The 13,801-nt window shown below is 41.1% G+C and overlaps 1 protein-coding gene and 1 long non-coding RNA gene across 7 annotated transcripts in view; one reads left to right on the top strand and one right to left on the bottom strand.

Annotated features, from left to right (window-relative positions):
• CNNM2 (cyclin and CBS domain divalent metal cation transport mediator 2) overlaps positions 1 to 13,801 on the bottom strand; it is a 170,168-nt gene that overhangs the window by 98,646 nt on the left and 57,721 nt on the right. The window lies entirely within an intron of this gene.
• The window catches only part of LOC116553880, a 27,720-nt gene continuing 14,045 nt past the window's right edge, over positions 127 to 13,801 (top strand). Inside the window, exon 1 of the long non-coding RNA XR_004269950.1 lies at positions 127 to 138. This is a non-coding gene — a long non-coding RNA (uncharacterized LOC116553880). The remainder of the gene's footprint in view (positions 139 to 13,801) is intronic.

Genomic DNA, 13,801 nt, shown 5'->3' with positions numbered 1-13,801 from the left:
ACTGCACTATAGCCTGGTGACAGAGCCAAACTCCATCTCAAAAAAAAAAGTTTAATGATATGAAAGGCAAGAAGCTGTTGTAATTTTTATACCTTTTGTATAATCACTGATCATCTTTAAAGAACCAGAAGCCTTATAGTTAAACAAAGGAGTGTAGACACTAAGAAACCCCAAACTATATTTTTTTGAGATGAAGTCTCACTCTGTCACCCAGGCTGAAGTGCAGTGGTTCCATCTCAGCTCACTGCAACCTCCACCTCCCAGGTTCAACAATTCTCCTGCCTCAGCCTCCCAAGTAGCTGGGACTATAGGCGTGCACCACCATGCCTGGCTAATTTTTGTATTTTTAGTAGCGATGGGGTTTCTCCATGTTGGCCAGGCTTATCTCAAACTCCTGACCTCAGGTGATGCTCCCACCTCAGCCTCCCAAAGTACTGGAATTATAGGCATGAGTCACCGTAACTGGCCCCAAACTATCTTTAAATGTACCATTTCTTAACTCATTTTAATTAAGAACACATAAAGCAATAACTTCCCTAATACAAGGAAAGCCTAAATAAAAACTATCTGCTGATGTAACCTCCAAAAAATAAGAAGAATGAAATAAATAAGACCCCTGATAAGTCTTTAGACAAAAGCTACTCACTGAACAGTGAGTAATTTAACCTTAACTAGCTAAGGCTCAAAAATGTTGCCCGGTTCCTCAGTGTTCGGATCGCTGAAAAGATAGTGAAAGTTTCCCCTGCCCATCCTGACATTTTGCCAGGGTTTTAGCAGCAGTCGTTGGCTTATCTATATAGACATATGTTACTCAGTGAAGGTGAACTGTTTAGCTTATTCCTGTTTGCATAGAACTCAATATTTAGAATTGTAATTGGATCTGTCTAGTGTTTAAGGAAACCAGAAGAGCAACAACAAAACCGTTCAAATCATATAAGCCTACGTAGTTAGACAACCAGGGTTACTACTGGGTACTTCTTATTCTAAATCCTATACTCAAGGCCCCTAATCTGCTTAAGTTTTTATAAGTCAAAATCATTCCCTTTGAAAGGGCTCATTCACAGGTGACTTCAAGAGCAACTGAGGAGAAAGTCAGTCACCTAAGTCATTAAGCCTCACGTCTGTGGAGCACAAACTCATTGATCAAAGCACCATAATGATTTTGATGCTGGACTCAAGAATCTTCACTAATTGTAGATGGAATGGCTGCTTTTCTCAATCCTATTTTTAGTTATAATTAAGTGCCCAAAAGGTAGGGGGTGGGCACAATTTTACCAAGGAAGAGAATTTTAACCCATCATTTGGTAAAGTTAGCAAATGATGAGCTGAGTTCCCTGGACGCTCTAGGGCGGCTGCAGAACTAGACATTCCCTTAAATTGTATGCCAAAGTATGTGTGTATGTGCATATTTCTGGGGAAAAGGTCTGTACTTTGTATAAGATTCTTAAGTGACATGTAAACAAAACTTTACGAATCACAGACCTATAGGATTTCTTTGCAGTCATACAAAAGCACTTTCATAGTATGCGTGCCAGTCACTTTCATTCGCACCTGTGAGCATTCACAGGTTTCAGTCCAAAACATATTAACATCCCTGACTACAGTAAAGGTCTTGGGGCCCTATCTATGTCCCATACCTTTTTACTGTTTCTAAATCAATTAAGTAGCGTGGTGCATACAGTGGGTTAATAGGTCTCCAGAATTATCTGCTGAGAGTTCAGGTCTTCACACTGAGGCCTCAGAGAGAAGACAGACAGTAGACTCTGACCTTTGGCTCTTATCTCATTCTCTTTGGAACCTTAGTTTCCAAAGGAAAATATTGATAATTATCTGCCCCACATTTCACACAATTGTTGAGAGTGACAATCTTGAACCAAAGATGATGTAGGGTATCTTATTTTTGTTAGAGCAGAGGTTGCAAACCATTTTTGACTACGTATTCTATGAAAATGTTGAGCATACCTCCCCTAATTTATATTTACTTATAAATTATATATATTACTAAAAATATACATGAAATGCATATAAAAGTAAATTTAAGTATATGCATATTCAGTCATATATATGCATCAATTAAAGAATATATATATGCATATTCAGTCATATACATATATATGTGTGTGTGTGTGTGTGTGCACGCACGTATGTGTGTCTGTATAAGTCCTGCTGCATCCCAGCGCATGGCTACATGCAGTTTACCTTGAGGACTACCACTTTAGAATATATAATTTTCAGCCAGCCATGGTGGCTCATGCCTGTAATACCAGCACTTTGGGAGGCCGAGGCAGGCGGATCACGAGGTCAAGAGATCAAGACCATCCTGGCCAACATGATGAGACCCCGTCTCTGCTAAAAATACAAAACTTAGCTGGGTGTAATGGCACGCGCCTGTAGTCCCAGCTACTTGGGAGGTTGCGGCAAGAGAATCACTGGAACCCAGGAGGCGGCGGTTGCAGTGAGCTGAGATTGTACCACTGCACTCCAGCTTAGCAACAGGGCAAGACTCTATCTCAAAAAATAAAAATAAAAAATATAATTTTCTTTGTGGTTCTCTAATTTCTTCTTCCTTCAAACACTCCACCCTCAGTCTTTGTACTCTAAACCTTCTGGTTTTCTTCCTCTGAACATTCTCTTTCAGCAGTTTACTTCCTGCTTCCATCTTTTAAATATGAGCTTTCATATTCAGTTTTCTGCTCTTCTGGGGACACCCTCCCGTGGCAATGTCATCTTACCCACTGACCCACAGCAGAAATCTGTGCTTGTTCCTTCTGTGTTCATCTGCAACTACCAAAATTTATGTTTGAATCAAAAGAGCTCACTATTATTAGCAAATCACCTAGTCCACCCTACTCACACGTCAACACCCATACAAAATCCCTATCATTGCTTATCCAGCTTCTGCTGAATCACAACCTCTAGTAATATAATTCTAAACATCTGGAGGATACAGAACATTTTCAAATGGCTCTACTTTTTGGAAATTCTACTTCTATTAAGCTGAAACTACTTTCTTATAACTTCCACATTGATTCCAGTTCGTCTTCTGAGGCTTTACAAATGGTCCATCATCTCCCACACTAAGACGAAATCAGATGCATCATCTTTGTAACCTTGAAATTCAGTGGCATGATGACTTTAAGTACAATAGCGCAAGTGAACATCGGAGCTAGTCCATGCCCTATAAATCAAAACAGACACTGAACATGACAGGTTCATGTCAGGGCAAGCACAGACGTTGTCTGGGGTAAGGTGTAATTTATTAGATAGGATATATAATTATATAATTGCAAAAACCACAATCACTTTTGCACCAACCTAATAAACAGATAATACCAGATATTTTAAAAGTGTGTGGGTCTCAAGCTGATGGATAATACTCCAAAGTCTGAACATGCCAACCATTTGGGAGATCGCTCCTCAGTTGCCAGGGCCTGTTCACTCTGTGTTTGGAATGCCCCCCCTCCCAGTCCTTTTACTACTCTTAATCAGCTGTCATTAACTGATTACACTGATGCTAAAATACAGTTATTCTATCAATCCGAGCTAGTCATGTAAACAAAACAAAAACATTCTGCTGTAGAATAAGACATAAAGTGCTTATCTAGCCCCTAGGAACTTCCGTGTACTCAAGTGTTTGGCCATGTAGTTGGGAGAGTTGATGGCCAGAAAGAACACGACTAAGAGTACCCAGTAAAAAGCCAAGGAAGACCCTGAAGGAGAACATAAGTGAGACTAGGTCTGCTGGCTAGTTTAGAGCCACTCCCTTGTAATGAGTGGACCATAAAAACTTCCTGTATCTAGCTTTGATGAGGAAGAGCTTGGTATGTAAAGAAGCTTTGAGAGTTCTTAACGATGTTGACACAGGAATTCTCTCAGCCCCTTTGCTGGATTCACAGCAGGGGCACCCCTTCTACTCAGCCGGCTGTGCTCAGCCCCTTAGGGGAGGGAGCATGTGAGTGAACAAGTACGGGACACTCTAGGGCCGACACAAGAGCAACCTCTGTGCAGGGCCCATGGCCAGATGGCCAGACCAGGCCTGTCACCTCAAGGGGAACATGGCAGTACCCAGGCAAGGGTGCCCGTTACCCTGAAACCACAGAGCGGGTGTTCGTGTGCTAATTAGTGTGCCTTTAGTTCCACCGTCTACAGCCCGATGGACAGCAGTGTGTTAGCTCGGCTGGCCCCTGGTCCTATTGCATGGGGCAGCTGCCTTCTGCCGGCAAGGGCAAAAAGTCAGTATGACAGCCTTTCTGGGTACTCACAACTCAGTGGGTCCCGAGCTCTTGTCCAGCATCCAAGAAGAATGATAATATGTTGACAATCAAACAGTGAGCAAGGCGGGGAGTTTTATTGAGTGATGAAACAGCTTTCTGTAGAGAGGGGACAAAAGGGTGGTCCTCCAAACCAAAGGCAGGAAAGTCCCCTCAGTGTGGCTGAGCCCCAGTGTGGGGCTTTTATGGGCTCAGAATAGGGGAGGGACAGGTTGTGGGTAGTACTGGGAAAAGCAACATTCAATTGGTTAAAAGGCATTATTGAGAAAGAATCAGGAAAGGGAAGGCAAACAGTTACAGAAATTCACACTCTGGGCAACAGGTTTCATCCAGGATCAGTAGTGCAGTCTTTTAGCCTTCAGGTTGATTTTTGGTTTGAAAGTGGGGTTTCACTGTGGACCGATCCCTATCTGCCTAGGCATGTGGCTGCCTGTCACTATCAATGTTTAAAGAATTTTGGCTATATCAGACAAAATAGGAATATACAGAGGAGGATTGCTAATTACATGAAACAAGAGGGTGAGAAGGGGAAAAACATGTTTCAGACAGCAAGAAATCAGCTATTCAAATTGTTCTGGGGAAAAAAAGATAAAACAATCTTCAGCAATTTAGAATTCTCAAGGTCTGCCAGGGTTTCCTACACAAAGCAGGAATTTTGCCCAACTCCTGCAGAAAGTTTATAAAAAAAAAAAAAAAAAAAAGGCTTTCCCTTCCTTATTTCCTTTAGCAAAATTCAGTCTTTTTCTGTCCTTAACAGACTGAAGTTCAAAATAAGAGTAAAAGCCAGGCACAGTGGTCACACCTATAATACCAGCACTTTGAAAGGCTGAAGTGGGTGGATCATTTGAGGTCAGCAGTTTAAGACCATCCTGGCCAACATGGTGAAACACCGCCTTTACTAAAAATACAAAAATCAGCCAGGCATAGTGGTAGGTGCCTGTAGTCCCACCTACTTGGGAGGTTGAGGCAGGAGAATCATTTGAACCCAGGAGGCAGAGGTTGTAGTGAGCCAAGATCACACCACTGTACTCCAGCCTGAGTAACAGAGTAAGACTCCACTGACAAGAAAAAAAAAAGATAAAAGGACAAGATCATCACACAATTATATTTTAGTTATAATCTAGGCTTAATTGTCAAATATCTAGTTATACAGAAAATACTACCTAAGCCTTTTACACATATTTCTTTAAAATTGCTATTAACATCAAAAATCTTTCCTGCAAGAATCCTGTACATATAGTAAAGACCTGTAGACATCACTTAAAAATTAAAATTCCCCAATTTAATGGCTACTGGGAACTATGATAAAAGAAATTATTTCTATTATTATTTCTCTCATTCTATTAATATATAACACTTCCTAAAGCCATTTTATTCCAGCTTTAATTGGCCAATTTAACTTTGGCTATTCTACGTGTCAACACCCACATAAAAACCCTATAACTGTTTATCCAGCTTCTGCTGAATCCTCATCCCTAGTAAAATAATTCCACACATCCATCTGGGGAAAATACAGAACATTCCCAAATAGCTTTATTTATTGTCTTGGATGATCACGTAAGTTTTTTTTTTTTGTTTTGAGACTAAGTCTGGCTCTGTAGCCCAGGCTGGAGTGCAATGGTGTGATCTCGGCTCACTCCAACCTCTGCCTCCCAGGTTCAAACGATTCTCCTGCCTCGGCCTCCTGAATAGCTGGGATTACATGTGTGTACCACCACATCCAGCTAATTTTTTTTTTTTTTTAAGTAGAAATGGGGTTTCACCAAGTTGGTCAGGCTGGTCTCAAACTCCTGACCTTGTGATCCACCCCCGCCTCTGCCTCCCAAAGTGCTAGGATCGTAAGCGTCACCACATCCAGCCAATCACAGAAGTTTTAACCTCTCTGGGCTTCAGTTTTTATCCACATGATCTTCATCCATAACCACATGCATTCATTTATTCTACTGCCAACTAACAGTAGCCTCCTAAAATTTACAATCTCGCTGGACACAGTGGCTCATGCCTATAATCCCAGCACTTCAGGAGGCTGAGGCAAGTGGGTCACCTGAGATCAGGAGTTCAAGACCAGTCTGACCAATATGGTGAAACCTCATCTGTACTAAAAATACAATATTAGCCAGGTGTGGTGACCGGCACCTTTAATCCTAGCTACTTGGGAGGCTGAGGCAGGAGGACTACTTGAGCCTGGGAGGCAGAAGTTGCAGTGAGCCAAGATCGAGCCACTGCACTCCAGTGACACAGCAAGACTCTGTGTCCCAAAAAAAAAAAAAAAAATTTAACAATTTAAGTGCGATGTCAAATGAAATGAACTAGGCCAGGTGGCTCATGCCTGTAATCCCAGCGCTTTGTGAGGCCAAGGCAGGAGTAGCACTTGAGCCCATGAGTTCCAGACCAGCCTGAGCAACACAGAAAGACCCCATCTCTACCCAAAAATTTAAAAAATTAGCTGAGTATGGTGGTGTGCACCTATGATCCCATCTACTTGGGAGGCTGAGGTGGCAGGATCACTTGAGGCTGGGTGGTCAAGGCTGCAGTAAGCCATGATCACACCACTGCCCTCCAGCCTAGGCAATAGGCATGTCTAAAAAAAAAAAATTAAAGACAGCTAGGCTAAGTTGATATGGTCCATTTAAGACCTAAAATTCCACAGTTATGTAATATATAGCATATATTTTACTCCTTAATTAAAATATCAAAAAAGCAAAACAAAAAACTTGTCATTAATAAGAAATTTAATATTTAGATCACACCTGAGCAAGGGCTTTTTTCAATCCCGGGAGGAAATTTCTAGTTCCATCACAATTTCCTGTTCTAACAATTAAAATCAGTATCAAAGTTGAACAACAGGACACAAAATATGGGTCTCTTTTCAAATTATGAAAAGAGCTGGAATTATTAAGTAGAACTAAATACCATAGAGTGGATGAAGTAAGCTCATGTTTAAGGAATAGTTTTTAATATTCAGTTGTGTTCATTTGTCAGCTTTCTATAACTTAGCTTAATTTTCCATACATTCCAAGATTTAGACTGCAATATAAGTTTACCAAATGCAGTACCAGTCACAAAACTGTATTGCAACTCTATCCATTTAAGAAAATGTGTTCTCCAACCACTCCTTTGAAACAGCAATGAAAGTACTGTCATCCAATTCAGAACTCAACAACAGACATTCACATATACAAGTAGGAACAGTCTGGTTTCCAATTGCTTACAAGTTCCAGAGTTAAATTAATACACTCATGAAAACAATTACTTATATCTGAAAGCCCTAAAGCCACAAAGAACTAAGTACCCATCAAAGCTTTACAGTCTTGATTACACAGGGGAATGCAGCTAGGCCCAGCAAATAGCCCAGAGCGGGCCAGCTTCTCTCGCCTGCAAATTAGTAATGGTCTATGTTTTTCCTCTCTTCTCTGCCAAATCCTTGAAGAAGGAACACACTTCACATACAAAGAGCCAATAAACAGAACCCTAAAAATACTTTCTATTCCTAAGATCTAATCATTTCATGCATTTATCTGACAAAGTTTATTATGTACTCACTACTGCAAGCACCAGCTAACCCTATGCTGGCCTGGGTTGCTGTCTTCAATGGAGGTTAAGGACTAGGGTGACAGACCAGTATGAACCAAATAATACAGCCATTGTGATCAATATTATGAAAGAATAACCAAGTGCTAATAGGGAGATTTAAAGGGCACTCTTACCTAACATAAAAAGGCAAAGAACACCTCCCTGAGAAAGTGACATCTAAACAGTCATCTGAAGAATACTAAATATCTTAAATTTTTTCTCTGCATATTTGCACAGATAATTTTTCTAGTCACCAAATAACTTGACTATAGTTCCAAAACAGATGTTTCTAAATATGTAGTGGATATATTTCAAATGTAATAAAAGCACTTATGCATTTCTGTTTGCCCTCCACTGTTACCAGGAGAAAAGCACACCTTGGCTAGACCACTGGTCCTCCCAGAAAGATGAAACGAATGAAGAGGAGGTAATCACCCTACTCATTCCAACCAAGGTCATCCTAGATCAGCCAATAGTTGCCCAACCCTCCAGATCAGCAGAGCCTCTCAGCCAACTATCCCAGATGTGCGGCCAATAAACACTTACTATTATGTACAACTGAGGTCTCTCAGTGATCCGTTACATAGCATTGCTATGGCAATAGATAACGGATATACACGACAAAAAAAAAAAATTTACTATCCCTGCCAGGTGTGGTGGTGTATCCCTGAATTCCCAGCACTTTGGGAGGCCAAGGCAGGTGGATCGCTTGAGCTCAGGAGTTCAAAACCAGCCTAGGCAACATGGTGAACCCTGCCTCTAAAAAAACAGTACAAAAGTTAGCCAGGAGTGGTGGCATGTACCTGTAGTCCCAGTTACTTGGGAGGCTGAAGTGGGAGGATCACTTTTCTCTAGGAACTACTGGAGTATATGTTCTCCCAAGATAAGTGAATAAACCAACAAAGATCCTGATGTGGGGATCCAGAGGTAAAAAATTTAATATAGGAAAAAAGATGAAGGGAATTTTTCCATTTGTTTTTGGGGTTTTGAGACTGGGTCTTGCTCTGTCATCCAGGCTGGAGTACACTGGCATGATCACAGCTCAATGCAGCGTCAATCTCCTGGACTCAGGTGATCCTCCCATCTCAGCCTCTCAAGAAGCTAGGACCACAGGCATGCACCACCACACCTAATTTTTTAATTTTTTTATACAGCTAGGATTATGCCATGTTGCCCAGGCTGGTCTCAAAGTCCTGGACTCAAATCATCCACCTGCTTCAGCCTCCCAAAGTGCTGGGATTACAGGTGTGAGCCACCACACCTGGCGATGGTAATTTTTGAAGTTAAGATTCAGGGCAACAGCAGCACAAAGCTAGCACAGGTTGTCAGTTCTAGGAGAAATGCTCCCAAAACCACCTAAAGAACTCGTGCATAACCTGATATATTTACTTTAGAATTCCAGCAAAGTGTATCCGGATAAGCTGGTGATGTGAAGAAAAGTATGCAAAGAAAAAAAGATTTATGAAGAATTCCGGAGGAAGGGGGAAAAAAAAAAAAGCATGTGATTACAATATGTTGCTTGCTTCACACAAACAATTTTTTTTTTTTTGGAGATGGAGTCTTGCTCTGTCGCACAAGGTGGAGCGCCAGGGGGATGATCTCAGCTCACTGCAACCTCTGCCTCCCGGGTTCAAGTGATTCTTCTGCCTCAACCTCCCGAGTGGCTGGGACTACAGTCATGAACCACCACACCTGGCTAATTTTTGTATTTTCGGTAAAGATGAGGTTTCACCATGTTGGTCAGGCTGGTCTCCAACTCCTGACCTCGTGATCCGCCCGCTTTGGCCTCCCAAAGTGCTGGGATTCCAGGCATACGCCACCATGCCCAGCCATATGAACAATCTTTACATAGTCATAATAATGTAAACATTGAACACATTAGTTTAAGAAGAAGGCTGGGCACAGTGGCTCAAGCCTGTAATCCCAGCACTTTGGGAGGCCGAGGTGGGTGGATCACGATCAAGAGATCGAGACCATCCTGGTCAACATGGTGAAACCCCGTCTCTACTAAAACTACAAAAAATTAGCTGGGCATGGTGGTGCGTGCCTGTAATCCCAGCTACTCAGGAGGCTGAGGCAGGAGAATTGCCTGAACCCAGGAGGCGGAGGTTGCGGTGAGCCGAGATCGCGCCATTGCACTCCAGTCTGGGTAACAAGAGCGAAACTCCGTCTCAAAAAAAAAAAAAAAAAAAGAAGAAGAAGAAAAGTCAGGGAACATTTCCCTAAGGAAGTGACATCTAAAGCACATCTTTAAATTTGATAATTATAGTGATAGGACAGGGGAAAAGAAATATGAATGTGTGGTGTGGGGAGAGGGGAAATACAGAAAAGGGAAGTCCCTATCTTTCAGTGTAAGAGCCAACAAAGAAGATCTAAAACTGGGTTGGGCATGGCAGCTCACACCTCTAATCCCAGCACTTTGAAGGCCAAGGTAGGCAGATCACTTGAGCCCAGGAGTTTGAGACTAGCCTGGGTAACATGGTGATACCCTGTCTCTACAAAAAAATACAAAAATTAGCCAGGTGTAGTGGTACATGCCTGTAGTCCAGCTACTCAGGAGGCAGAGGTGAGAGTATCATCTGAGCCCAGAAAGTCGAGGCTACAGTGAGCTATGGGGAAAAAAAAAAAAACCTAAAATTGAAATAAAATAAATAGCAATTTAACTAAAAGTTTAGAAATATCAAGTTTAATGGTGTAAGAAAAAGATGGAAGATTAGAAAATAGTTGGCCGGGCGCTGTGGCTCACGCCTGTAATCCTAACACTTTGGGAGGCCGAGGTGGGTGGATCACCTGAGGTCAGGAGTTCAAGACCAGCCTGGCCATCATGGTGAAACTCCACCTTAAAAAAAAAAAAGAAAAGAAAATAGTTAACTTTGGAGAGTAGGAATTAGAATGTGATAAGCAGTTGCTATTTTAAGCCCTGTGTCTTTCAGCTTTGTATTAATAAGATTAAAATTAATTTTTACCCATTTTTAACCTCATTTGTCCTATTTCCATTCTCCCCAAATTTCTATTTTCATCCCTTATGTCTATTACAACTATTTGTTTTATGTATTCATTTACTCATTCAACTATTTATTGGGCAACTACTAATGTCTACTGCTTTTGATGATAATGGATACAACGATTAACAAAAAACAAAGTCCCTGGTGGGCGGCCAGGGAGACAGATGTTACCCATATTAAACATAAATATGCTCAGTAGTAAGTACTAAGGGGAAAAATAATGCAAAATAAACGGTCAGAGATGAAGAGAATGGACTATTTTACATGTTAGTGACCTGTGAGCAGACATCCAAATTTAAGCAGGCAATGTAGCTAGGTGGTACAACAAATGAGGGAGAGGGGGCAGCTAGCACAAAGGCCCGAAGATACATGCACTCGGCATGTTGAAAGAGAAGTAGGAAGACGAGTGATACACTATTTTAAGAATTTCAGCTATTCAGAGTGAGTTGATAAACCACTGAAAGGCTTTCAAACAATGAGTAATAGAAGTTAACTTAAATGTTTTAAAAGATCACTTTCTGGGGTACAAGCACTTTGGAAAATTATTTGGTAATACATACTAAGGCTGAACCCTTAGTATGAACACATACCTCATGAACTAGAGATCTTACTCCTAGGCATATACCCAACATAAATACATATGTTAAGCAACATGATTCAAAATAGCCTGAGGCAGGGAGCTATCTGAATGCCCATCAGCAAAATGGAAGAATGGATAAATTGCGGTAAAGTAACACAATGGAATAGCACACCGCAATGAGAAGAAACCATTTACAATTTCATGTAACATCATGGATAATTCACACATATAAGGCTGCATAAAAGCCAGTCTCAAAACAGTACATATTGTATGATTCCATTTATTATAGATAAAGTACAAAAACGATGAAACTGACCTATGTTCTACAAGTCTAGGCAGTGATTACCCTTGGGACAGGGACTGGAAGGCAGCATGAGGAATTGCTGGTCACATTCCGTTTCTTGCTCTGGGCGCTGGTCACACACAGGTATAACCAGTTTGCAAAAATTCACTGAAAACTCATAACGTACATTTTTCTGTGTGTTTATAAACATCAGTGAATTTTATTTTTGAAAGATCACTCTGACTGCTGTGTAGAAAATAATTACAAGGAGGCAAAGATAAAACAGCATGGAGACAGCAAGGAGGCTAATGGTACAGCTATAATCTGCTATAAAATGACAGGGGCTCGGGCGGTAGATGTAGAGATGGTACGGAGTGGCCACATTCTGGAAATATTCTCAAGCTAGAGTCAGTAAGATTTCCTAACAGATTACACCTAAGGTTAAGAGAATCAAAGTCATAAAGGATAACATTAAGATTTTACCCTGACAACTGAAAAACAGAACTGCCATTAATTAAAATAAGGATGATGGCAGCAAGTATAGATTTGGAGAGGGAAGGGAGAAGAAAAAAAAGAAAAATCTTGATATGTCCAGTTTTGAATATCTTATGTTTGAGATGGCTCTAAGTAGAGCTATTGAACATATAGCTGGATATATAAACCTGGAGTTCAGAAAAGTCTGAGCTGAAAAATAAATTTGGGAATTGCTGGTAAAAGCAAATACCGTGGAGTGCAGTGGCGCAATCTCGGCTCACTGCAACCTCCACCTTCCGGGTTCAAGCAATTCTCCTTCCTCAGCCCCACCAAGTAGCTAGGACTACAGGTGTGTGCCACCACACCTGGCTAATTTTTACATTTTTAGTAAAGATTGGGTTTCGTTATGTTGGCCAGGCTGGTCTCAAACTCCTGACCTCAGGTGATCCACCCGCCTCAACCTCCCAAAGTGCTAGGATTACAGGAGTGAGCCACCGCACCCAGACAATAAACACAATTTTCAAACATTTTTTCACAAGAAAACTAAAGGATCCTTAGAGTAAGTCCTCAAATCATCAGGGAACTACAGTTTGAGAAACAAATGATTCCCAGTTCAGTATCCCAAATTCGAAATCTGAAATACTCCCAAATCCAAAACTTTTTGAGCACAAACATGATGCTCAAAGGAAACGTTCACTGGAGCATTTCAGATTTTGGATTTTTGCATTTGAGATGCTCAACCATTAAACATAATGCAAATATACCAAAATCTTAAGAAAATCCAAAATGCTTGTTCCCAAACATACATACAAGGGATATGCAACCATACAAACAGCCATTAGAGAGTAAATAATAAGAGCTTGTCACAATTTAGCTATCACATGCTTTCCACTCTGCAGTCAGATGGGAACAGCTCTTTAGAAAATCAGTTTTACAGATGTTAATGACTTTGTTTAAAAACCTTCTTATTATGGAAAGAATACAATGGAGGCTCCCTGTACCCAATACCCAGCTTGACCAATTATCAGTACATAAAGGTAAAGTGTTAATAGCCAAGTTGCAAGATGTTACCAGCAACAACTCAGAAGTGCCAAAACAAGGAAGTAGCATAATGAAAGAAAGGTGAAGGGGTTCCTGTTTATTCAATCAACGAACATTTATTAAGCCCTTAAGGTACATCCAACCCTGAGAGTCCAAAGACACAAGCATGGTCCTTGTCTTCCTGAAGCTTACAGTAGAGGGTTTGAAAACAACCAATTAGAAAGCAGTGGAACAAGGGCAGGTGTGGTGGCTCATGCCTGTAATCTCGGCACTTTGGGAGGCCAAGGCGGGTGGATCACTTGAGCTCAGGAGTTCAAGACTAGCCTGGTCAACATGGTGAAACCCCATCTCCACTAAAGATACAAAAAAAAAAAACAAAAAAAACCCTAGCTGGGTGTGGTGGCACACACCTGTAATTTCAGCTACTCAGGAGGCTGAGGCAGGAGAATTGCTTGAACCCAGGAGCCAGAGGCTGCAGTAAGTCGTGATCATACCCCTGCAGTCCAGCCTGGGTGACAGAACGAGAATCCATCTCAAAAAAAAAAAAAAAAAAAAAAAAAAAAAAAAAAAAAAA

The sequence above is a fragment of the Sapajus apella genome, unplaced genomic scaffold (genome assembly GCF_009761245.1).
Source record: "Sapajus apella isolate SASKATOON/1434 unplaced genomic scaffold, GSC_monkey_1.0 scaffold13, whole genome shotgun sequence".
Taxonomy (NCBI): Eukaryota; Metazoa; Chordata; class Mammalia; order Primates; family Cebidae; genus Sapajus; species Sapajus apella.
This window is presented reverse-complemented; position numbering and strand designations above follow the sequence as displayed.